Source organism: Heptranchias perlo, chromosome 29 (assembly GCF_035084215.1).
Source record: "Heptranchias perlo isolate sHepPer1 chromosome 29, sHepPer1.hap1, whole genome shotgun sequence".
NCBI classification, from domain to species: Eukaryota; Metazoa; Chordata; class Chondrichthyes; order Hexanchiformes; family Hexanchidae; genus Heptranchias; species Heptranchias perlo.
Window position 1 is genome coordinate 9,823,148 of NC_090353.1, and position 26,178 is coordinate 9,849,325.

General features: G+C 45.2%; 1 protein-coding gene across 3 annotated transcripts in view; it reads right to left on the reverse strand.

The window, feature by feature from the left end:
- dpp9 (dipeptidyl-peptidase 9) overlaps positions 1 to 25,731 on the reverse strand; it is a 92,650-nt gene extending 66,919 nt beyond the window's left edge. For 2 of the 3 annotated variants that reach the window (XM_067968084.1, XM_067968085.1), the window contains exon 1: positions 25,555 to 25,731. The gene's annotated coding sequence lies outside the window, so the exon portion shown is untranslated. Of the gene's footprint in view, positions 1 to 2,909; positions 3,035 to 25,554 lie in introns of those variants that run through there. The other variant, XM_067968086.1, reaches the window with a different exon arrangement.
- Between the last annotated feature and the right edge of the window lie 447 nt (positions 25,732 to 26,178).

Consider the following 26,178-nt stretch of genomic DNA (forward strand, 5'->3'; position numbering starts at 1 on the left):
GCTCTTGCACTCTATTTGCCGAATTTTATGGACCTGAAGGGATTATTTTTGGTGGCTGTTCGTCTCCTGGGTGGAGGAACCTTTAAATCAGAACACCAAGATCTGTTAGAATCCACCATTTGAGTTACATGCAAATCACTGGGACCACTGTTGGTAAGTGAACCTATAAGGCAAAAGGCTTTGACGTCTGTTACAGGGCTCTCTGCCATGTTTTATCACAGCAATTTATCAACCTGGGCTGAGATGCTAAAGAGTGGTGCATTTCCTCACGAAGAGGGAGGGAAATTTAACAAGAACACTTGTTGGCTGCTCTCAAGCCCCTGCAGCCACCAGTTTACAAGTACATCTAATTCTAAGACTCAACCAGCAAAATCACAACTTCATAATAGTCAAGTTTTTTTTAAAAATTGCTCAACTATAAGCAAAAAACAAATTATAGTCCAGTTAGACTTGATCTCCTTTTAACTCTCAGGTTTCACTTGACCTCTGACAGACTCATGCGAACATACGAATTAAGAGCAGGAGCATCTACCCCTTCAAGTCCCCTCAGAATCTTATGTTTCAATAAGATCATCTCACATTCTACTAAATTCCAATGTAAACAGGCCCAACTTGTCCAACCTTTCCTCACAAGATAACCCCCTCAACCCAGGAATCAGTTGAGTGAACCTTCTCTGAACCGCTTCTAAAGCAATTATGTCCTTTCTTAAATAAGGAGACCAAAACTGCACACTGTATTCTAGATGTGGTCTCACCAAAGCCCTGTAGAACTGTAGCAAAATATATTTACTTTTACATTCCATTCCCCTTGCAATAAATGACAACATTCCATTTGACTCTAGTTGCAAGTAGAGTACAACAATACTGGCAGAGGTTGAGAGCAGGTTGCCCACCAACAGGGTTGGGCTGAGGCATGGTACTCAACATTAACCATCTAAAAGGAGGCAATAAAGCCTCTTCAAAAAAAGTGAGTCCCTATTATCTTCTCATTTCAAAGCACAATGGTATCTGGCCTAAAACAGCTCTCAGTTTCCATTGTACATGCTGTTAACTCTGTGACTGCACTTATTCCCCAGAGTGTTCTGGAATTCCAAGATACTGTGAGGACCAGGAATTTGTAAATGTCCACTTCTCTATGGACTCTAATTCTGCCTCGTCACCTCTAGGGCTTTAGGACAAATGCAAGACTTAAAGAATGAAAGTCTCCTCTCCAACAATTACTGACAGTTCTAATGAAATGAGTTTGCACATCATCAATCCCATTCATAGAACACTCATCAGCTGTAATACTGTACCCACAGCCTTCTACTTGGAAAGGTTACATGTTAGATAATAGAGCATACGTGGCACAGAGGCACTTTCCCTGTGTATTAGAAGCACTGCAACTCTTAGACTGCTTCTGCAGTCATCTATTTCGAAATGATGCAGGATGCGTTGGAGTGCTGTATCCTCAGACTAAAATATCAAGTGCAGCTCAGTTTTACTTCATGGCTTGCATACCACACGGAATAGAATACAAATCATACAACGCGACATTGAACCTGTACAGGGCATTGGTTTGTCCCTAATTGGAGTATATTGTGCAGTTCGTATTATATTACTTCAACAGCACCCCCTAGCCCCAAGAACAGAGAGATCATGGAAACACCATCACTGCCAAGTCACACACCATCCTGACTTGGACACATTGTTGCTGGGTTAAAATCCTGGAATCCGCTACTTATCACGGGGGCACAAAAACCAGAGCGACTGCAACAGTTCAAGAAGGCCCAGCACCTTCTCATGGAAATGAGCGACAGGCAACAAATGTAGTCGTTAGTGTCACCCAAAGCCCAAGATAAAATTTTCAAAAAAAAGTTACAGGAAGGATGTGTGCATAAGGAATCGTTAGACCTTGGGGCAAAATTCACATCTAGGATTTCCCGGAGCCTTCTTCGATTTTTTTTAATAACTTGCAGACTGTTCCATTTTAATGATACTTGCATAGAGCATCCTTCAATAGAGCTCACCTTGGCTTCAGTCCAACTCCCTATTTGAATTCCGTATAAAACTACAGCAAGACCACGGCAAAATTGCTAAACTGAAATCCTTCTAGGAACATGGGCCAGGTCTGTTCCAGTGATTGTGTAGCTGCACACTTGTAGATATTTTACAAATCACGTGTGCAAGCGCAGAAATTTTTCCACATCTGTTGTTATCGGAACGATCATACAAATGGAAATGTCACCCTGGAGCAGCCAAAGCTGCTATGCCATGGTTGGTTTTTGTGCACTGCAGAAAATGCCTCCAGCTGGATTGCTTACTACAGAACAAAGCTCCCACCAGCTCCCCTTTACCCAGATCCAGTCACAGCAACATCCCAGGACAGCACTTTCATCAAGCTGCTGAGCATCCATGCGACATTAAAGTGCCAACACAAGAACTTAAGCATGTGCAGGAATCAGATAAGCAAGGGTACATTTACAGATTGCACCATGATCCCTATCAAGTAGCTCAGCCTCTTATATTTAAGAAGTTCTCTTCCTTCCCATTAGAGCTTATCTTCCTTGTCCAGAATTTCTTAAATCTGCTCTCATATCAAGGACGCTCGACTCGGATATTAATATCCTTCATTCTCCTGTCAAACAAGGAATCCCAGCTGTATATTTACTAGTGGCCTCTGCTCCCTCCCATCTGCAGTAGGGAACGCCAAATCTGAACGCTATAAATTTTAACCACCCTCCTGCAGGTCTACATTCACCAGTATTTCCTTCCCCAGCTCGATTTCAAACTCACCACATCTAAAGACGTGGTCACAAAATGTTATGATCCAGGATCAATACATTTTAAAAATACAGTACTGGTCCAGATACTGTAATCGAAACAAAGTGATTGAGCAACCTGGATTACTGTTGTAAGTATTTTCTTACTGTTAAATCTTTTCACTTTTCATTCCCTTCTTAGTTTCCTTTCGACTTATTCCGACTGAGGTTTAATCGTGGTCAGAGTATCGAGATCAAAACTGAACACCCAGCCTGAATGTTAGTCCATTCATCCTAAACTCCAGGACTTCGAAGGAACATTGCCTGTTGATCCACATCTAAAAATAGCAGTTTCGGACTCTCGAATCTTTGGAATTTGACCCTTAGTAGGAAAACATAGCTCTGCACATACAAAAAGGTGCTCCTGATCACCAGCTGTATGTGGCTGGCTCCAATGCAGGAATGTGTAATTCCTCAACCTAAACATAATCAACACTATTAGCAAGTTTAGAAAAACAGGATTTTGCTTTTCTGCTGCTAAAATTAATAAAATGTTTCAGAGTAGAACTGAGCCACACACATTAAAAAAGGTCTCCGGTTTGACACTTAGTCTGTGCTGATTTAGCTCACTTCAGCCAGTGCGGTGGTCACTACATTAGCAAATTCTCGGTGTCCCTGGGATTTTGGGGGTGGGGCGAGGCGAGTATAGAAATAGGAGGATAGAGCAGATGAATGCATGGCTGGAGAGATGGTGCAGGAGGGAGGGCTTTAGATTACTGGGGCATTGGGACCAGTTCTGGGGGAGGTGGGACCTGTACAAGCTGCATAGGTTGCACCTCAACACAGCCAGGACCAATGTCCTCACTGGGAGATTTGCTAATGCTTTTGGGGAGGGTTTAAACTAGCTTGGCAGGGGGATGGGAACCTGAGTATAGATGCAGAAGGGAGAAAAGTAGAACTGGAAATGAAAGGCAGAAAGCTGGTAAGTGAGTTTGGAAGGCAGAGAAAACAAAGGTTAGAAAATAGACAACAAAGGAGTTTGGCAGTGCTTAATGGTATATACCTCAATGGAAGGAGTATAGTGAATAAGGCAGATGAGCGAAGGGCACAGATAGACACATGAAAGTACGATATCTTAGCTATCACTGAAACATGGCTTTATCAGGGGCAGGAATGGCAGCTTAACATTCCTGGTTACCGGGTTTTCAGACAAGATAGAGAGGGGAATATAAAAGGATGGGGGATTGCAATATCGGTTAAAGAAACAATTACGTCAGTGAGGAGGGATGATATGTTAGAAGGATCATCAAATGAGGCCACATGGGTTGAGCTAAATAACAGAAAAGGAGCAGTCACACTGCTGGGAGTGTACTATAGACCCCAAACAGTCAGAGGGAGATAGAAGAGCAAATATGTGGGCAAATTTGAGAAGTGCAAAAACAATAGGGCACTAATAGGGGATTTCAACTACCCTAATATTAACTGGGATACAATCAGTGTAAAAGGTATAGAGGGTGCAGAATTCTTAAATATAAAAAGATAGTAAGAGTTTCTACAGGTATTTAAAAAGGAAAAGAGTAAGTAAAGTGAGCATTGGTCCTCTAGAGAGTGTCTGGGGAAGTAATAATGGAGAATAAGAAAATGGCAGATGAATTCAACAGATATTTTGCATCCATCTTCACTGTAGAGGATACAAATAACATGCCAGAAATAATTGTGAATCAAGAGATGAAAGGGAGGGAGGAAAACTAAAACATTTACAATCACCAGGGAAAGGGTTCTGAAAAAAAATATTAGAACTAAAAGCTGACAAGTCCCCAGGTCCTGACAGACTTCATCCTAGGGTCTTTAAAGAAGTGGCTGCAGAGATAGTAGATGCATTGGTATTAATTTTCCAAAATTCCCTAGATTCTGGAAGGATCCCATCAGATTGGAAAATAGCAAATGTAACTCCTCTATTCAAGAAAGGAGGGAGACAGAAAGCAGGAAACTACAGGCCAGTTGGCTTAATATCGGTCATAGGGAAAATGCTAGAATCTATTATTAAGGAGGTTATAGCAGGGTACTTAGAAAATCTCAATGCAATCGGGCAATCAAAACGGCTTTGTGAAAGGGAAATCGTGTTTGACTAATTTATTAGAGTGCTTTGAGGAAGTATCAAGCAACGTGGATAAAGGGGATCCTGTGGATGTGGTGTACTTGGATTTCCAGAAGGCTTTTGACAAGGTGCCACATCAAAGGCTACTACACAAAATAAGAGCTCATGGTGTAGGGGGTAACATATTAGCTAACCAATCCTTTATCCGTGCTAACAGGAAACAGAGTGGGCATAAATGGGTCATTTTCAGGTTGGCAAGATGTAACGAGTGGAGTGCCACAGGAATCAGTGCTTGGGCCTCAACTACTTACAATCTATATCAATGACTTCGATGAAGGGACCAAATGAATGGTTGCTAAATTTGCTGATGACACAAAGGTAGGTAGGAAAGTAAGTTGTGAAGAGGATATAAGGAATCAGCAAAGGGATATAGAAAGGTTAAGTGAGTGGGCAAAAATTTGGCAGATGGAGTATAATGTGGGAAAATGTGAACTTGTCCACTTTGGCAGGTGGAATAGAAAATCAGTATATTATTTAAATGGAGATACTGCAGAACTTTGAAGGTATCCTAAAGTTAGTGTGCAGGTGCAGCAAGTGATTAGGAAGGCAAATGGAATGTTGTCATTTATTGCAAGGGGAATGGAATATAAAAGTCAAGATATTTTGCTACAGTTCTACAGAGCATTGGTGAGACCACATCTAGAATACTGTGCGCCGTTTTGGTCTCCTTATTTAAGAAAGGACATAACTGCTTTAGAGGTGGTTCAGAGAAGGTTCACTCAACTGATTCCTGGGATGAGGGGGTTATCTTATGAGGAAAGGTTGGACAAGTTCACATGTATACATTGGAGTTTAGAAGAATGAGTGGTGATCTTATTGAAACATAAGATCCTGAGGGGACTTGAAGGGGTAGATGCTGAGAGGATGTTTCCCCTTGTGGGAGGGATTAGAACTTGGGGCCACAGTTTAAAAATAAGGGGTCTCCCATTTAAGACAGATGAGGAGAAATTTTTTCCTCGGAAGGTCCTGAGTCTGTGCAACTCCCTTCCCCAGAGAGCAGTGGAGGCAGGGTCATTGAATATTTTTAAGGCTGAGTTAGATAGATTCCTGATAAGGATGGAGTCAAAGGTTATAGTAGGTAGACGGGAAAGTAGGGTTGAGGTCACAATCAGATCAACCATGATCTTATCAAATGGCAGAGCAGGCTCGAGGGGCCAAATGGTCCTGCTCTTAATTCACATGTTCGTATAAATTATTCAGGAGAACTTTTTTAGCCAGTACGTAGCAAGCCCAGCAAGACCTGGGGTGGGGGGGGGGGGGGGGGGGGGGAGCAGTTCTGGATTTAGTTTTAGGGAATGAAGCTGGGCAGGTGGAAGGAGCATCAGTGGGAGAGCATTTTGGCAGTAGCAATCATAATTCAGTTAGATTTAGCATAGCTGTGCAAAAGGACAGAGATAGAACAGGAGTAAAAGTTCTAAATTAGGGAAAGGCTGATTTTACTAAGCTGAGAAGTGATTTAGCAAAAGTGGACTGGAAACAGCTACTTGAAGGTAAATCAGCGTCAGAGCAGTGGGAGGCATTCAAGGGGGAGATTCAAGGGGTTCAGAGTAAACATGTTCCCACAAAGAAAAAGGGTGAGACTGCCAAATCTCGAGCCCTCTGGATGACAAGGAGCATACAGGGTAAGATAAGGCAAAAAAGGGAAGCCTATGTCAGATATCAAGAGCTCAATACAGCAGAAAGCCTAGGAGTATAGAAAGTGCAGGGGTGAAATTAAAAAGGAAATTAGGAAAACAAAGAGAGGGCATGAAAAAATACCGGCAAGTAAAATTAAGGAAAACCCTAAATGTTTTCTAAATGCATAAAGAGCAAGAAGATAACTAAGGAAAGAGTAGTGCCTATTAGTGACCAAAAAGGTAACCTATGTGTGGAGGCACAAGATGTTGGGTATGGTTCTTAATGAATACTTTGCCTCTGTCTTCACAAAAAAGAGGGGGACGATGCAACGATTGTGGTTGAGGAGTGTGAAATATTGGATAAGATAAACATAGTGAGAGGCAATATTAAGGGGTTTAGTATCTTTGAAAGTAGATAAATCACCAGGCTCAGATGAAATGTAGCCCAGGCTGCTGAAAGAAGCAAGGGAGGAAATAGCAGAGGCTCTGACCATCATTTTCCAATCCTACCTGGTTGCAGGCGTGGTGCCATAGGATTGGAGGACTGCTAACATTGTACCATTGTTTAAAAAGGGAGAAAGAGATAGACCGAGTAATTATAGGCCAGTCAGTCTAACCTCGGCGGTGGGCAAATTATTGGAATCGATTGAGGGACTGTGTAAATCGTCATTTAATCAAGGACAGTCAGCATGGATTTGTTAAGGGAAGGTCATATCTGACTAACTTGATTGAATTTTTTGAGCAAGTAACAAGGAGGGTCAATGAAGGTAACGCATTTGATGTAGTGTACATGGATTTTAGCAAGGCTTTTGACATGGTCCCATATGGTAGACTGATCAAAAAAGTAAAAGCCCATGAGATCGAAGGGAAAGTGGCAGGAAGCAAAGGGTACTGCTTGATGCGTGTTTTTGCCACTGGAAGGCTGTTTCCAGTGTGGTCCCGCAGGGCTCAGTACTAGGTCCCTTGCTTTTTGTGGTATATATTAACGATTTGGACTTCAATTTGGGGGGCTTGATCAAGAAGTTTGCAGATGATACAAATATTGGCCGTGTGTTTGATAGCAAGGAGGAAAGCTGTAGACTGCAGCAAGATATCAATGGACTGGTCAAATGGGCAGAAAAGTGGCAAATGGAATTCAATCCAGAGAAGTGTGAGGTAATGTATTTGGGGAGGGCAAACAAGGTACGGGAGTACACAATACATGGGAGGATACTGAGCGGTATAGAAGAACAAAGGGACCTTGGAGTACATGTCCACAGATCCCTGAAGGTAGCAGGACAGGTAGATAAGGTGGTTAAAAAGGCATACAGGATACTTTCCCTTAGTAGCAGAGGTATAGAATATAAGAGCAGGGAGGTTATGCTAGAACTGTATAAAACACTAGTTAGGTCACAGCTGGAGTAATGCGTACAGTTCTGGTCACCACATTATAGGAAAAATGTGATTGCACTAGAGAGGGTACAGAGGAGATTTTTGAGTCTGTTGCCAGGGCTGGAGAATTTTAGCTGTGAGAAGATTAGATGGGCTGGGGTTGTTTTCTTTGGAACAAAGGAGGCTAAGGGGAGATTTAAGTGAAGTATATAAAAGTATGACGGGACTAGATAGGTTCTCCCTATCCACTCTATCTCCCTTAGCAGAGGGGTCAGTGACCAGGGGACATAGATTTGAAGTAATTCGTAGAAGGATTAGAGGGGAGCGGAGGAGAAATTTTTTCCAAAGTGGCAGGGGTCTGGAACTCACTGCATGAAAGGGTGGGTAGAGGCAGAAACCCTCAACTAATTTAAAAAGTACTTGATGTACACTTGAAGTGCCGTAACCTACATGGTTAAGGACCAAGTGTTGAAAAGTGGGATTAAACTGGATAGCTCTTTCTCGTCCGGCACGGACACGACGGGCCGAATGGCCTCCTTCTGTGCCATAACTTTCTATGATTAAATAGGGTTTAAATTATCCTGTGGTTAGCTTGATATGAAGTGAATGTACACATATATGCATCAAAAAACTGCAATTTATTTTAGTGAGTATTCTGAATACCAGTGTATAACACAATGTGTGGAGCAATACAGCTTTAGTCAGATCAAATTTATTTGCACTCTCCCAGATTCCTGTACTGGACAGGACACACTACAGGCACTGGCTTGTCATCTGCATGGCATGTCACATACCACAGTGCAATACGATACTGCAATCCTTAACTGGCACTTCACATTATGGAAAAGTTCAGTCTCCTTGCAGTAACCCAGGGATCAAACACCCTGCTTAAATTGGTGCATGGAAGGAGGTTGTATCCAAAATCCAAACTGGCAAGATGGTAGTAGGTAGAAGAGGCCATTCGGCCCATCGGGCTTGCTCTTTGAAAGAGCTATCCAATTAGTCCTATTGCCCTGTAAATTTTTTCCCCTTCAAGTACTTATCCAATTCCCTTTTGAAAGGGACTATTGAATCTGCTTCCTCCACCCTTTCAGACAGTGGATTCCAGATAGTTACAACTCGCTGCATTAAAAAAAAGTGTTTCCTCATGTCGCCTCTGACTCTTACCGATCACCTTAAATCTGCTTCCTCTGGTTACTGATCTTCTGCTACTGGAAACAGTTTCTCCTTATTTACTGTCAGAACCGGTCATAATTTTGAACACCTCTGTCATGGCTCCCTTTAACCTTCTCTGTTCTAAGGAGAACCACCCCAGCTTCTCCACATAACTAAAGTCCCTCATCCCTGGTACCATTCGAGTAAATCTCTTCTGCACCCTCTCTAAGGCCTTGACATCCTTCCTAAAGTGTGATGCCCAGAATTGAACAATACTCCAGCTGAGGCCTAACCAGTATTTTATAAAGTTTTAGCACAACTTCCTTGCTTTTGTATTCTATGCCTCTTAATAAAGCCCAGGATCCCATATGCTTTTTAAAAACAGTCTTCTCAACTTGTCCTGCCACCTTCAACGATTTGTGTATGTTCATTAAACATAGAAGCCTTCAGTTAAAGGTAGCAAATCTGTCATTTTAAAAGTAAACCCACCCAATTAGCAGGCATGCTGAACTGATTCAGACTTGTCAGCATGAGGTATAGGCAGACTCACCCACTTGATTACAATGACATGCTGCCAGCACATTTACAAAAATGTTATTCAATTGCAAGGAATCTGCCTTTTCACAGTTCCAGTATAAACAGAATAGTATTTTGTGCCTATATTGTAAGGGAGCAACTGTCCAATACCTTAGTGACCAAACCACCATATGGTATGGTAATGAGCCAGAGTCCCACACACACTCCTCCCACCCTGTAACAAGACTCATCACACAGTCGCATACTTGAACTTATTCTTTCCCAGGATCTCAAAACCCTTACCTCATTCAAGCTTTTAAAGCAAGATTAAGCATCACCTATTCAATACTTCCTGAATTATCTAGCCTTCTCTTTTACTATTTTCAATCTTAATGGTGTCCTGGACATCAACTCTTCATCTAGGTTTCTCAATAAAAGAACACAGAGCAAGGTGGCCTCGGCTTCAACCCCTGATCTGCTGACCAAGGCAACAGTGGGAGTTCTACAATCAGCGGCACCCCCAGGCTGAGAAGGGAGAAAAAGCATCAATGAAGTGCCTGACCTCTGAACACTACACACCGATTCCTGCTGGAATGTGTGGGATGGCAGGAGGGGCGTTGTCTGTGATGCCCACATGGTCAGAGAGCCTGCCAATACTCACTGGCTCGGCTCACATATGAATAACTAATCAACTAGATAAAGTACTGCAGGTCTACCGGCACCTGTGGACGTGTACCTGAACAAGAGCCAGCACCTTCAGGAGAGGAGGCAAGAAAGAGGTGGAAAGAAGGTGGTGAAACAAGGAGTTAACTCCTGGGCTTTCTGGCTAGAGAAATCCATAAATAGCAGCCTTGTCCAGCCCAGAAGATATGACCCATTTCCTCCCCTTCCTGTTCGTTGTCTGCTGTGAAACAGGAGAGCAGGAAGTCTGACCCAATAAACTTTCCCATAGTTACCATCAATGCAACTCCCCCCTCCCCCATAACTGGTCAGGAGAAAGCACAATGTGAACAGGGCAATTCAAAGAGGATCAAGTCTTTCTCAATTCTACCCATAAGCAGGACAAAACATCTTTCAACCATCGCATTCCATCTGATTAACAAAACCTCATTCACTGTGACATGATTGAGGGACAGGCATCCCTGAAATATTCCCACCACTTGTTCTAGAACCTTCAACTTGGCTTGTTCCCTGCACACAGCACTGAAGTCACAAACTGTACTCTGTGCAACTGTAGCTCTTTGTCACTCCTCTCTGCGAACTTTGACCGCTCAATCCATCTCCGACATCACTTCTCTTCAGTCCTCCTCCTCCTCCTCCCACATGATCACCTCTGGTGCACCCCAAGGGTCCCTCCTTGATCCCCTTTCTTTCATTAATATGCAACCTTTAGGCAATACATGGGAGCTTAGGGTCAACTTCCACATGTACACTGACGACACACAGTACTATCTCTGCCATTAATCCAAAGGCTGTTGCTACACCTTTTGACTGCCTGCCCAATATCAAGACTGCTTTCTTCCACCTCTGCCCCAAATTTTCACCCACTGCTGCCCGCTGAAACCCCTAATCCATCTTTCAAGGCTCCAATTCTCTAACACTCTTCTAGCCGATCTCTTGCCTCAATCCTCCACCACTTACAATTCATTCAAAATGCTGCACGTGCCAACGTCCCGGACACACACCTTCTCCATCCTCCACTGACTCTCCATGGCCCAGCAAGTTGGGTTCAAGAGTCTCCATTCTTTCAAACCTTTCCATGGCCTCGCCCCGCCCCACCCTTTCTCAGGGATATCCAACCTTATGTCTGTGGAAATGCATAAAGAGATACCTGACCATATTAACTCTCTCTAATACACCTAACCCACGAATGTAGAAATGCATCATGGATATTTGACCATATTAACTGACCAGCTAATTCAATTTAAAGCTCACAATAGTTTCAGAGAAGCACAATTGTGTAATTACGTTTAAGCCTTGGTATGTTGATAATTAAGTTAGCTGAGCAGGTGCTTAGTACCGTCTGGCCCCCCGAGCAGATAAGGGTATTGCTGACTACAAAAATATAATGAGAATACAGTTTCTTGAAAGGCCATGTGGTGTTGAGACTGACTTCAGCCCGAATGATAACCAGGACAGAAATGTGGGAAGGATGAGAATGCTCAGGCCTACGTGCCAAGATAATAAAGGGCTATGGACGATCAGGGGGGCAGGCTCACTACTTGATTGACCAACTACCTGAACCAATAAAGAATGTACGTGTACGCCCATATTCTATAGCAGATGGGCGTCGTTACTGAACTGTATAAACGGGAGATGTTTCTTGAACTCAGCGAAGCTGTACCCCCAACCATTGTTTGGAGGTGCTCTTCCCTTGTATACAAGTTTCTTAATAAATTCTTACTTGTCTGAATTAAGTGTTTGGGAGTTAATGCATTGTATATAATAGGTAATATTAAGTTTAAGTTTTCGACATGTCCCTGCACCCACTCTGCACTCAACACCAAGCTTCTCCCTGTCCCCATTCACCTTCCTCCATGCTTTCAGGAACCTTCTCCAAACATACTTCGACCATAGACCTCCTCTCAGTTTTCCCTTCCTGCAACACCTCCACTGTTTTGTCCTTGATCTACAGCACTTTGAAATGTGAGGAATGCAATATTAAAACAAAAAGCAGGTGTTTTTTTTTTATTTGTTCACGGGATGTGGGCGTCGCTGGCGAGGCCGGCATTTATTGCCCATCCCTAATTGCCCTCGAGAAGGTGGTGGTGAGCCGCCTTCTTGAACCGCTGCAGTCCGTGTGGTGACTGTGCTCCCACAGTGCTGTTAGGAAGGGAGTTCCAGGATTTTGACCCAGCGACAAGGAAGGAACGGCGATATATTTCCAAGTCGGGATGGTGTGTGACTTGGAGGGGAACGTGCAGGTGGTGTTGTTCCGATGTGCCTGCTGCTCTTGTCCTTCTAGGTGGTAGAGGTCACGGGTTTGGGAGGTGCTGTCGAAGAAGCCTTGGCGAGTTGCTGCAGTACATCCTGTGGATGGTACACACTGCAGCCACAGTGCGCCGGTGGAGAAGGGAGTGAATGTTTAGTGTGGTGGATGGGGTGCCAATCAAGCGGGCTGCTTTATCTTGGATGGTGTCGAGCTTCTTGAGTGTTGTTGGAGCTGCACTCATCCAAGCAAGTGGAGAGTATTCCATCACACTCCTGACTCGTGCCTTGTAGATGGTGGAAAGGCTTTAGGGAGTCACTCGCCGCAGAATACCCAGACTCTGACCTGCTCTCGTAGCCACAGTATTTATATGGCTGGCCCAGTTAAGTTTCTGGTCAATGGTGACCCCCAGGATGTTGATGGTGGGGGATTCGGTGATGGTAATGCCGTTGAATGTCAGGGGGAGGTGGTTAGACTCTCTCTTGCTGGAGATGGTCATTGCCTGGCACTTATCTGGCACGAATGTTACTTGCCACTTATGAGCCCAAGCCTGGATGTTGTCCAGGTCTTGCTGCATGTGGGCTCAGACTGCTTCATTATTTGAGGGGTTGCGAATGGAACTGAACACTCTGCAGTCATCAGCGAACATCCCCATTTCTGACCTTATGATGGAGGGAAGGTCATTGATGAAGCAGCTGAAGATGGTTGGGCCTAGGACACTGCCCTGAGGAACTCCTGCAGCAATGTCCTGGGGCTGAGATGATTGGCCTCCAACAACCACTACCATCTTCCTTTGTGCCAGGTATGACTCCAGCCACTGGAGAGTTTTCCCCCTGATTCCCATTGACTTCAATTTTACTCGGGCTCCTTGGTGCCACACCCGGTCAAATGCTGCCTTGATGTCAAGGGCAGTCACTCTCACCTCACCTCTGGAATTCAGCTCTTCTGTCCATGTTTGGACCAAGGCTGTAATGACACCTTCCATCACTTTGCTGATGATTGAGAGCAGACTGATGGGGCAGTAATTGGCCGGATTGGATTTGTCCTGCTTTTTGTGGACAGGACATACCTGGGCAATTTTCCACATTGTCGGGTAGATGCCAGTGTTGTAGCTGTACTGGAACAGCTTGGCTAGAGGCGCAGCTAGTTCTGGAGCACTAGTCTTCAGCACTACAGCTGGGATGTTGTCGGGGCCCATAGCCTTTGCTGTATCCAGTGCACTCAGCCGTTTCTTGATATCACGTGGAGTGAATCGAATTGGCCGAAGACTGGCTTCTGTGATGGTGGGGATATCGGGAGGAGGCCGAGATAGATCATCCACTCGGCACTTCTGGCTGAAGATGGTTGCAAACGCTTCAGCCTTGTCTTTTGCACTCACGTGCTGGACTCCGCCATCATTGAGGATGGGGATGTTTGCAGCCTCCTCCTCCCGTTCGTTGTTTAATTGTCCACCACCATTCACGACTGGATGTGGCAGGACTGCAGAGCTTTGATCTGATCCGTTGGTTGTGGAATCGCTTAGCTCTGTCTATAGCATGTATGTAGTTCTGAGTTGTAGCTTCACCAGGTTGGCACCTCATTTGTAGGTACGCCTGGTGCTGCTCCTGGCATGCTCTTCTACACTCCTCATTGAACCAGGGTTGATCACCTGGCTTGTTGGTAATGGTAGAGTGAGGAATATGCTGGGCCATGAGGTTACAGATTGTGCTGGAATACAATTCTGCTGCTGCTGATGGCCCACAGCGCCTCATGGATGCCCAGTTTTGAGCTGCCAGATCTGTTCTGAATCTATCCCATTTAGCACGGTGGTAGTGCCACACAACACGTTAGATGGTGTCCTCTGTGCGAAGACGGGACTTCATCTCCACGAGGACTGTGCGGTGGTCACTCCTACCAATACGGTCATTGACAGATGCATTTGCGACAGGTAGATTGGTGAGGACGAGGTCAAGTAAGTTTTTCCCTCGTGTTGGTTCGCTCACCACCTGCCGCAGGCCCAGTCTAGCAGCTATGTCCTTCAGGACTCGGCCAGCTCGGTCAGTAGTGGTGCTACCGAGCCACTCTTGGTGATGGACATTGAAGTCCCCCACCCAGAGTACATTTTGTGCCCTTGCTACCCTCAGTGCTTCCTCCAAGTGGTGCTCAACATGGAGGAGGACTGATTCATCAGCTGAGGGAGGACGGTTGGTGGTAATCAGCAGGAGGTTTCCTTGCCCATGTTTGACCTGATGCCATGAGATTTCATGGGGTCCAGAGTCAATGTTGAGGACTCCCAGGGCTACTCCCTCCTGACTGTATATCACTGTACCGCCACCTCTGGTGGGTCTGTCCTGCCGGTGGGACAGGACATACCCAGGGATGGTGATGGAAGAGTCTGGGACGTTGGCTGAAAGATATGATTCTGTGAGTATGGCTATGTCAGGCTGTTGCTTGACTAGTCTGTGGGACAGCTCTCCCAATTTTGGCACAAGTCCCCAGATGTTAGTAAGGAGGACCTTGCAGGGTCAACTGGGCTTGGTGTTTTGCCGTTGTCGTGTCCGGTGCCTAGTGGTCCGATGCCGGGTGGTCCGTCCGGTTTTATTCTTATTATGACTTTTCGTAGCGAGATTTTACAACTGAGTGGCTTGCTAGGCCATTTCAGAGGACAATTAAGAATCAACCACATTGCTGTGGGTCTGGAGTCACATATAGGCCAGACCGGGTAAGGATGGCAGGTTTCCTTCCCTAAAGGACATTAGTGAACCAGATGGGTTTTTACGACAATCCGGTAGTTTCATGGCCATCATTACTGATACTAGTATTTTAATTCCAGATTTTTATTTAATTAATTGAATTTAAATTCGCCAGCTGCTGTGGCGGGATTTGAACTCATGACTCTGGATTTTAGTCCAGGCCTCTGGATTACTAGTCCAGTAACATAACCACTCTGCTACCGTATCCGTTGCTGCCGGAGCCCAGTCTTTCATCATTCTGGTTAGCAGTCGAGCACTCAAACAGTTCTAGTACCAAAGCACCCTTTATCAGAAAGGATCCTAATGACTGAATTACTTGCAGCTGAATCACTGTCCTCCACTTTCACCCACACAATTACTTTTAACTACTTTTTTAAAAAAACTGTGCAGCACATTCCAATTTAATCATTAGCTGGCTGTTTCTAGAGTACCTGAAATCTCATGAGAAAAACTAAAGGAAATACAAAGAATTGGTTACTGAAAGATTAAAGAAATCCTTGGTCAAGGAAAAGAAAACATCTAAATCTCACAAGTACAGTATTTAGATGAACTGCTAGCTCCAGATCAATACACCCCACACATTAAAGTGAAAAGTAGAAACTTGTCAATTAACGCCAACCCTTAATAAAAGAAATCTAAATTTCCTCCCTTGCTCCTTTGGTCTCCTACACCAAACAATCAGAACAAAAAGGAAGCAATCTGTTCAGGGGATTCTGCCAATGTTGCTCTCAATTCAGCAACTCCTGAGGTATGTGATAACAACCGCAGGTGACTCACTTACCAACTAATTCCCATCCTGCAAAATGCCTGTACCTGCTGTAACAGCATGACCATAATTGGATAACTGAGCAGAAATTAGCCAAGCTGTATACAACCTGCCCTGAGCCCTGCAGGCATTAATGCTAGAATATAAACAGTACACGTGCTAACCCTAAACTATCAGTCTCTTAACAGGGTCTGGGTGTCTACTCCCAAAAACCACAGCACTGGAATTGTAATTAGGGGACATCACAGCACTGGAGATCCAAACTGGAATTCCAGCATTTACCTCCCATAGGAACTAGTTCTATCTGGAGGAAATGAAAACCGACTAGCCATTGATTGCTTCCTATTTTACTCAAGGACACCTCTTGACAAGTCATTAAGCAGCAACATTGATACAGTCTGATCATTCTATTATAAGCAAATATGATGAGCAGAGGAATATTTCAAAGGCTGATCAGACTCTGCCGCATTTAGTATTTAATAAATTCAAATCCTGAGCCGAGATGCTACATTCAGCATTGTTTTTTTTTTAAATCTCAGTTGTGGGCAGCACTGACAAGGCTGCAGTTGTTGCCCATCCCTAGTTGCTGAGATGGTGGTGATGGTTCTTCTTAAGCCATCGTTTTTACAACTGAATGGCTTGATAGGCCAGTTTGGAGAGCATTAGGAGTCAACCACATAGTGGGGGACTGGAGTCATGTGTAGGCCAGACCGAATGGGAGCCGCAGGTTCTCTTTCTCAAAGGAAATCAGTGAACCAGCTGAGTTATTCCAGCAGCTTCCATGGTGCCAGCCCACAAATTCCCAGATTTACTGAATTTAATTTGTCTGGGTTGCTAGTCCAGTACCATAACCACTGCACTACCAGACCTTATCACTTCATTATCATAGAAAGGTTACAGCACAGAAGGAGGCCATTCGGCCCAACGAGTTCATGTCAGCTTCACGCAAGAGCAATCCAGCTAGTCCAACTCCCCACCCTTTCTTTGTAACCCTGCAGTTTTTTTCCTTTCAAGTACTTATCCAGTTCCCTTTTGAAGGCCATGATTGAATCTGCCTCTACCACCCCATCAGGCAGTGCATTCCAGATCCTATCCACTCGCTGTGTAAAAAAGTTTTTCCCTCATGTCGCCTTTGTTTCTTTTGTCAATCACCTTCAATCTATTTCCTCTGGTCCTTGACCTTTCTGCCAATGGGAACAGTTTTTCTCTATCTACTCTGTCTAGACCCTTGAAATCTCCGCTCAACCTTCTCTGTTCCAAGTAATTTCCAGACAGCAGCATGTGCAATATGAGATCAATAAACAGACATGATTAGAGGACTTGTTGGCAAAATTAAAGCACACAGTATTTGAGAGAGTGTGGCAGCATGAACAGTAAGTAGGTTAAAGGACAAAAATCATAGTAATAGTTAATGGGTGTTTTTCAGAATAAAGACATAGTAGACTCGTTGTCTCCAGCTCAGTACTATTCAGCCGTGGCTCAATTGCTAGCTCTCACCTCTGAGTCAGAAGGTTGTGAGTTCAAGCCCCACTCCAGAGACTCGAGCACAAAATCTAGGCTGATCCTCAGTACTGCACTGAAGTGAGTGCTGCACTGTCGGAGGTACCAGTCTTTCGGTTGTGACGTTAAACCGAGGCCCTGTCTGCCCTCTCAGGTGGACGTATTCGAAGAGCTGGGGAGTTCGCCCCAGTGGCTTGGCCATTATTTATCCTTCAATTAACATCACTTTCTTTTTAAAAAAATTATCTGGTCATTATCACATTGCTGTTTGTGGGAGCTTGCTGTACACAAATTGGCTGCCTTGTTTCCTACATTACAACAGAGACTACACTTGAAAAGTACCTAATTGGCTATAAAGAGCTTTGGGGAATCCTGAGCTTGTGAAAGGTGCTATATAAATGCAAATTTTCACTTTTCTTTTACTTCTGCCTATGATATCAGAAGTCGAAGTTCATCCCCACTAACAATTGCAGGCCAGCTTACCAGTCCAGCTCAGCTTCTCTTTGGGATGGAGGGAAGTGGGGGAGGAGACGGGGAAATTATTCTCCTCCTGTGCTCATGCAAACCTGGTCAGTTGGCTCAGGACCAGGTACGGCTGTGTGTTTGTGGAGACCAGAACAGTCCATCCCTTGGAAAAGATAGCACCGCTCATCTGTCACCCCACCCTGGCTCTCTGTCCCTCAACACATTGAGAAAGCTGCAGTTCACTGAGAAATTGTGACCTGAAATATTAGATTAGTTCAATCCATGATGACAACATCAATGAGAGCTGACCACCATTTATAAAACACACAACTTTGTTATGATCCAGACATTTTGATGCAGGACACCTTACTTTTTCACCCAATAACTATGATGCCATAAGGTTTTTCTGATGGGGAAAGAAGAAATCCCTGAAGTCATAAAAACAAATGACAACCACTATTCCTAACAGCAAATTAAGGGAAAAAAAACAAGAGTGCTTTTCTTTAAAATCAGTTGTGATGATTTATTTCTGACAGTTTATGTGTCTCTTGTAATTGGCTACAAAACCACCTAAACAACTTCCCATTCCTAGAATTATCATCATGGAATTATTTTAAGTACAAGTTTAGCTCTGAGATAGCTCTCTTGCCCAAGTCAGAAGGTTGAGACTTTAAACTGAGGCCCTGTCACAAACCCCACTCCAGGACTTGAGGACATAATCTTGGTTGACACTCCAGTGCAGTACTGAGTGTAATGCCAGAGGAGCTACCTTTTAGATGAAATGTTAACTGAGGGCCTGTCATCCAGTTCAGGTAAAAGGTCCCAAGGCATTACTTGAAGAGCAGGCAGTTGGCTTGGTGTCCTGATCCATATCCCTCCCTCAACCACAACCATCAAAAAGACAACAACTTGCATTTATGTAGCGCCTTTAATGTAGCAAAATGTCCCAAGGCACTTCAGAGAAGCATCAAACAAAATATGACACCAAGCCACATATGGAGATATTAGGACAGGTGACCAAAAGCTTGGTTAAAGTGGTAAATTTTTTTTAGGAGCGTCTTAAGAGGAGAGGGAGAGGTATTTCGGGAGGGAATTCTAATGCTTAGGGCCTAGTCAGCTGAAGGCATGGCCTCCGATGGTGGCATTTGCTGTTTGTGGGACTTGCTGCGTGCAATCTATCCACCACATTTCCCAACAAACAACAATAACTATTCTTCAAAAAAGAAATGTATTGTCTGTGAAGCGCTTTGGGACATCCAACAGACATGAAAGATACATTATAAATGCAAGTTCTTTCTTTGTGATAATGGAAAATAATGTTTCTTTAAAAAAAAACCTTTAGTTTCCTTTGTTTTCTCCCCTCTTGAAGATGTGGACTTCTATAGGTCCATGCAGCCTCAGCTACCTCAGACAGATGGCTATTCTTCATATGGTGAGCCTAGACACTGAACATGGGCAGGATGTTCAACTATAAAGGAGGGCATCCCAGCAGAGCCCAATCCAGGCTGAGGCCCAGCCCTAATTCCCATGTACCTTTCAGCAGAGGGGCACTGGATAGTGTTCAGGAGTGGGAACCAGAGATGCTTAGGCTAATTGTGGGGCCCCCACTTACTACCACTCAGCAGAGACAGGCAATTAAACCTGGATATAAATTATCATTTTAAACATGGTATAAACTGGCAGGCACAGGAAGAAATTGAGATATACTTGTAACAAATGCATCAAACACTCTGCACACAAAAGTACAGGTATGAAAGGCAGATATATCACAACAGTGACTGCACTTCAAAATTAATTCAGTTGATTAAGGGACTTTGAGATGTCCTAAAGATGTTATAAGATGCTGTACAAAATTTGTTCTCACAAATTCAGGGTGCACAACTGATGTCATGATACCACAGGCCAGGTGTTCTCTGTATACTGTTTCCCATTTTTTAAATGAATTATTTGGATATAGGCACAAGAGGAATGTAACAAAACCAGGGTGGGGGTGGGCATGGCAAACTGAGGAAGAATGCAGAAGATTGCAGGCATATGTAGACAGGTTAGTAGTGTGGGCAGACAGGGGGCAGATGCAGGTTAATGAAGGGAAATATATTTCATGAAATAACTGAAAGGAAGTTTACCCAAAAATCAAGTGAAGGGACAGAGAAACCCAAGGGGGCAGATACATAAACCTTTAATGGCTAGCGTGCATATCAAAAAGGCCATAAAAAGGCAAATAGGACGTGGGGTTTATTATACAGGGCATTGAATACAAAAGCAAAGCAAGTAACGTATATTTGTACAAGACAATGACAGATGTTACAGCTATGGAAAGGGCACAGAAAAGATTGACCCAGAATACTCTTTTTAATACTGAAATAGAATATAAGTTAAGGGAGAAGTTTTCAAAATTATAAAAGGTTTTGAGGGTAAACAGTAAAAGATTGCTCCCACGATTCACACTCTTCCCTTGGACAATAGTGCGAAGTAGTGGAAGGATTCGCAGGCTGATGGTAGGCTGTGAACACTCCTCCCACGGCATAACCACCTTTATACCAGTCGATAGGGTGGTTAGTTCTAAATGGCAGGAGGGTTTTATGGGCTCCCACAACACAATTTGGGAGGGGGGGAAAAAAAGGGGCACACAGCTACCAGACTCCAGAATCCCGCTGAATATCAACCCAGAATTCAGAGCCGATGCCACTTGCTGGGACTGTTTGGAACAGGGCTCAAACTCTGCAGCACCTGACTCAGTGCTGAGATTGCTACCATAAAATCCAAAGGCTCTCTCCCACTGGTTGGTGAACCAGTAAGAAATTTTATCACAGGCTTATTGGAATGTGGAACACTTTACAACAACTTGCATTTAAATAACACCTTCAATGTACAAAAACATCCCAAGGTGCTTCAGAGGCATAATCAGACAAGAAATAGATGCCAAGCCAAGGATGGAGATATTAGGAGGGGTGACCTAAAGCTTGGTCAAACAGGTGGGTTTGAAGCAGAATTTTAATGTGTTTATATTTTTGCTAGAATGCATAGCAACTAAAAAGAGACATTTATATAGTGCCATTCACAACCTAAGGACACCCCAAAGCACTTTACAGCCAATGAAGTACTTTTTGAAGTCTAGTCACTGTTGTAATGTAGGTAATGCAGCAGCCAATTTGCACACAGCAATATGATAATGAGCAGATAATTTTTTTTTTAAAAAGTGATATTGGTTGAGGGATAAATATTGGCCAGAACACCGGGGAGAACTCCTCTGCAAAATAGTGCCATGGGAGCTTTTACGTCCACCTGAGTGGGACAACGGTTTAATGTCTCATCTGAAAGATGCACCTCTGACAGTGCAGCACTTCCTCAGTACTGCACTGCAGCGTCAGCCTAGATTTTATGCTCAAGTCTCTGGATTGGAACTTGAACCCATGACCTTCTGACTCAGTAGAGAGCGCGCTGCCACTGACAACTAAAGGAATTCTTATCACATAGATGTGTGACCTTGGGCTTCTCACTGAAGGTGATGCCACTACTGGAGAGCAGCAGCCAGAAGCCCCTGGTGCCAGCAGCCAGGAGTGCAGCTGCAGAGGTCTCAGGGCTGTAGCCACACATGTCTTCTGCCTTGCCTTCTGGTGCTAGGCTGGAGGAGTGGGTATTCATCAGCCACTGTAGCAATCTGATGCCACTGCAATCGTACAAACGTTCGCAGGTCCAATTAAACAATAACTTGTATTTATAAAGCACCTTTTAATGTAGAACAATGTTGCAAGGCACTTCACAGAAGCGTAATAGACAAAAATGGACACCGAGCCAAAAAAGGAGATATCAGGAGAGGTGACCAAAAGGTTAGTCAAAGAGGTGGGTTTTTAAGGAGCGTATCACACAATGAGGGAGGTGGAGGGGTTTAGGAAGGTAATTCCACATGACTATAGAGGCAATGCAGAAACGATATCATTTACGAGGCAATTATGCAAGTATTTGGAAAATATAAAAGGTGATGGGAAAGATAGGAAATGGAATTAGAGTCGATAGCTCATTGAAGAGCTAACTCAGAGGACCAAATGGCCGCCTTCTGTGCTTCTAATTTCTATTACTCGCTAAATTGGAGGGGCTGAGGATTGCTGACCCTTCAGTCAATCTCTTGCCTATATATCCATGAATGGAATTAAGAGTGATGCGCTAATGATCCCACGAACAAGTGCAACAAAGCACTCTGCCTTGTGCGATCATGACAACAGCATTCACATGCAAGCAGATAGGAGCATCAGGCCGCTGCAAAATAAACTCTTTCCACCCACCTCTATACAAATTCCCTGTAACAAATCCAGTATGGAAATATTCACGTTTACTTTTTTAAAAAAAAGGTTGCGTAAGTTTCGACAGAAACAAAGTCAGGGTGCCCATCAGACACTGTTTATCCAACAGACTAAAATGTGCAGCAAACATAACTATCGCTCAAGGCTGCTTTACCCAACGAGCTAACAAGCCAGGTCTGTTCACTGGATCTGTATAATCAACTAGACACTGACCCATATTCTCTGCACAAGAGGCTCCAGTCCAAAACTGAGAGGTACAGAACCTGCAAAAAAAAACACATCCCAAATCCTGCTTTAAAGCTGGCTAATGTGCTAGTTACTGAAACTACCAAATTCAGCAGTTGCGCAGGGATGATTAGAGTGTCATAAATAGTGGATGGATAAGGTATATAACCCCAAATGCTACTAGGGGCCAATATGCACCACCGGAGGGGAAAAAAAAGCAAGCACCGCTGTAATTCTGCTGTTCATCTGAATATTTGCCATATGGCACAACTTACTTCAGCTGCCTTTCTTCACAATAGCTGAAGAATCAGCAATGCACGTTGGCTGCACAGATAAGACGTTTGCACAATTTAACATTTTTCGAGGACGTCACAATTCACGTGCATCTCAAGCACAAGAGTAGTGTCCATCCAAATATCTTGAATAAAAAGATCTATGTTTGTCATTTCAGATCACAGATAGACGTAAAGTTTTAATTTAATTCTGAGCTCACCTACTCCCCAGTTCAGGACAAATCCAATCCAGCCAATTACCACCCCATCAGTCTACTCTCAATCATCAAAGTGATGGATGGTGTCATCGACAGTGCTATCAAGTGGCACTTACTCACCAATACTCAGCTTGGGTTCCGCCAGGACCACCTGGCTCCAGACCTCATTACAGCCTTGGTCCAAACATGGACAAAAGAGCTGAATTCCAGAGGTGAGGTGAGAGTGACTGCCCTTGACATCAAGGCAGCATTTGACCAAGTGTGGCACCAAGGAGCCCTAGTAAAATTGAAGTCAATGGGAATCAGGGGGAAAACTCTCCAGTGACTGGAGTCATACTTAGCACAAAGGAAGATGGTAGCGGTTGTTGGAGGCCAATCATCTCAGCCCCAGGGCGTTGATGCAGGGGTTCCTCAGGACAGTGTCCTAGGCCCAACCATCTTCAGCTGCTTCATCAATGATCTTCCCTCCATCATAAGGTCAGAAATGGGGATGTTCACTGATGATTGCAGAGTGAAGCAGTCCGAGCCCGCATGCAGCAAGACCTGGACATCATCCAGGCTTGGGCTCATAAGTGGCAAGTAACATTCGCGCCACGCAATGACCATCTCCAACAAGAGAGTCTAACCACCTCCCCTTGACATTCAACGGCATTACCTTTGCCGAATCCCCCACCATCAACATCCTGGGGGTCACCATTGACCAGAAACTTAACTGGACCAGCCACATAAATACAGTGTCTACAAGAGCAGGTCAGAGTCTGGGTATTCTGCGGCAAGTGACTCACCACCTGACCCCCCAAAGCCTTTCCACCATCTACAAGGTACAAGTCAGGAATGTGATGGAATATTCTCCACTTGCCTGGATGAGTGCAGCTCCAACAACACTCAAGAAGCTCGACACTTGATTGGCACCCCATCCACCACCCTAAACATTCACTCCCTTCACCACCGGCGCACTGTGGCTGCAGTGTGTACCATCCACAGGATGCACTGCAGCAACTCGCCAAGGCTTCTTCGACAGCACCTCCCAAACCCACGACCTCCACCACCTAGAAGGACAAGAGCAGCAGGCACATGGGAACAACACCACCTGCACGTTCCCCTCCAAGTCACACACCATCCCGACATGGAAATATATCGCCGTTCCTTCATTGTCGCTGGGTCAAAATCCTGGAACTCCCTTCCTAACAGCACTGTGGGAGAACTTTCACCACACGGACTGCAGCGGCTCACTACCACCTTCTCAAGGGCAATTAGGGATGGGCAATAAATGTCAGCCTCGCCAGCGACGCCCACATCCCATGAACAAATAAAAAAATTCAATCACCAGTGAACAAAGTTTTAACAGCAAAGAGCAGTCACTTGTGTGACGCAAAAGGCCCGCAGGTCATCATGAACAATGGGAATATGGAATCACAAGGCCCTGACCTAATAAGTTCCCTGATTACAGTACAAGATTACAGTGAGTAGGCTATTCTTCTATAGGGACATCACAGCTAAATCTAATCCCATCCTCACATGCACTTCCCAACACGTGTCCCCAAACAGCAACGAGGAATGCTAATTCTCCCCCCCCCAAACCTATGGATATCGAGGCCAACAGTAGTGAATCTACTCTTACCCAATTTCAGATAATCCAAACACAAACTAGGACTCACACTTGGGACCATCACCAGGTGATGCATTTAGTCATTAAGCCATCAGGGAATGGCACAAAACTCATCCTTAATTTACAAACGAGATGGTGTGATGGTAGCAAACATTCCACAACTGAAGCTGTACTGCAAGATTTATTACCTAGCCAGATTTTTTTATTTTTTAAGGAAAAACTATCTTGGGGGGTTCAAAACAGACCTTCCAACACAAGGGAAATTTCACGAGTGAAAACTCCCATTAAGTGTCCATAGGTTTGAGGTGCAGCTGGAGACTCAGGGGTTTGCTTTGCATCCCCTCCCCAATCTCAGGTCATTGACCCTTCATATACTCTCTGGAGCCAAAAGGGAAATAAAAAAACTGCAAACGCTGAAATTCTGATTTTTAAAATCACTGCTGCAAATATCCAGGAGCTCCATCGGCATCCGGGAGAAGGAAGGAGAACAGGGGAACTTTCCGAGGAGAGACCCGGCTCGATGCCTGAATCATGAAGGTCTGGTCTCTCGGGAAGGGTCTCCGCCCGAAACATGAAGCCACCTCGCCTCCTGCTGGAAGTGCCCAGCCCCACACACCGCTCATTGATAATAATTAGCCCGGTAATGAAAGGGAGGGCGATCATGGAAGCTGCTAGGGGAAGCTGGAAGGGCTGGGCCCGGAGCAGCCCCCCCCCCCTTCACATCCCTACAATCAGCTGCTAAACCGGAGCCAGGCCGCAAGGGCCGAGCCAGTTCACGGTTTAATTTAACCGCAGCTCCCCAGCCCGGGACAGGTCGCCAATGGGGGCTTCAGCAGCGCCCGGCCCCAGAGACTGGCTGCCGCCTGGGGCCCCGGCTCAGCCTGACTCATTGTCTCAGGAGCACCGGTGCTAAGCCTAGGCCTAGGCCGTCGCCGCGCTCTCACCTTTCACCCTCCTCACTCACCCCGCCAGCCCCTCACCTGCCACCGGCTCATGCAATAACTCCGGCTCCTCCTCCGGCTTCATTCAAACCGACAGCGGATCTCGGCACTAGGAACCCACACTGCCGCAATCTCGGCCTTTTATCCCGCGACAAGGCAGCCGCGGCCGCAGGAGCATCCTTACCCCGCAGAGAGGCGGCGCCTCCCGCGGCCCGGAGGACCCACAGCGCCACCCCGCGGCCCGGAGGACCCACAGCGCCCACCCCGCGCCCCGGAGGACCCACAGCGGCCCGGAGGACCCACAGCGCCCCCCCCGCGGCCCGGAGGACCCACAGCGCCCCCCCCCGCGGCCCGGAGGACCCACAGCGCCCCACCCCCCCCCGCGGTTCGGATGAAAGGAGCCAGTGGCATCGAGGTTGAAGGCAGTTGCGTCTTTCACCAACACCTGCGGAGCTGTCCCGGTTGCGGAGGGGGTTTGGTTGCAGGAGACGGCAAAGTTTGTTGACCGCTCTGCTGGTGAAGTACAAGAGGCAAAGACAAAGCTCCTGGGTCATATCCAGGTAACTATGGGGCGGTGCGGACAGCCGGCTCCTCGGGTAGGTGTGGGCCTGCTGACACCTGCCTCTGCTCAACGGCTTTCGGAGCAGGAGTAAAGGAAAGAGT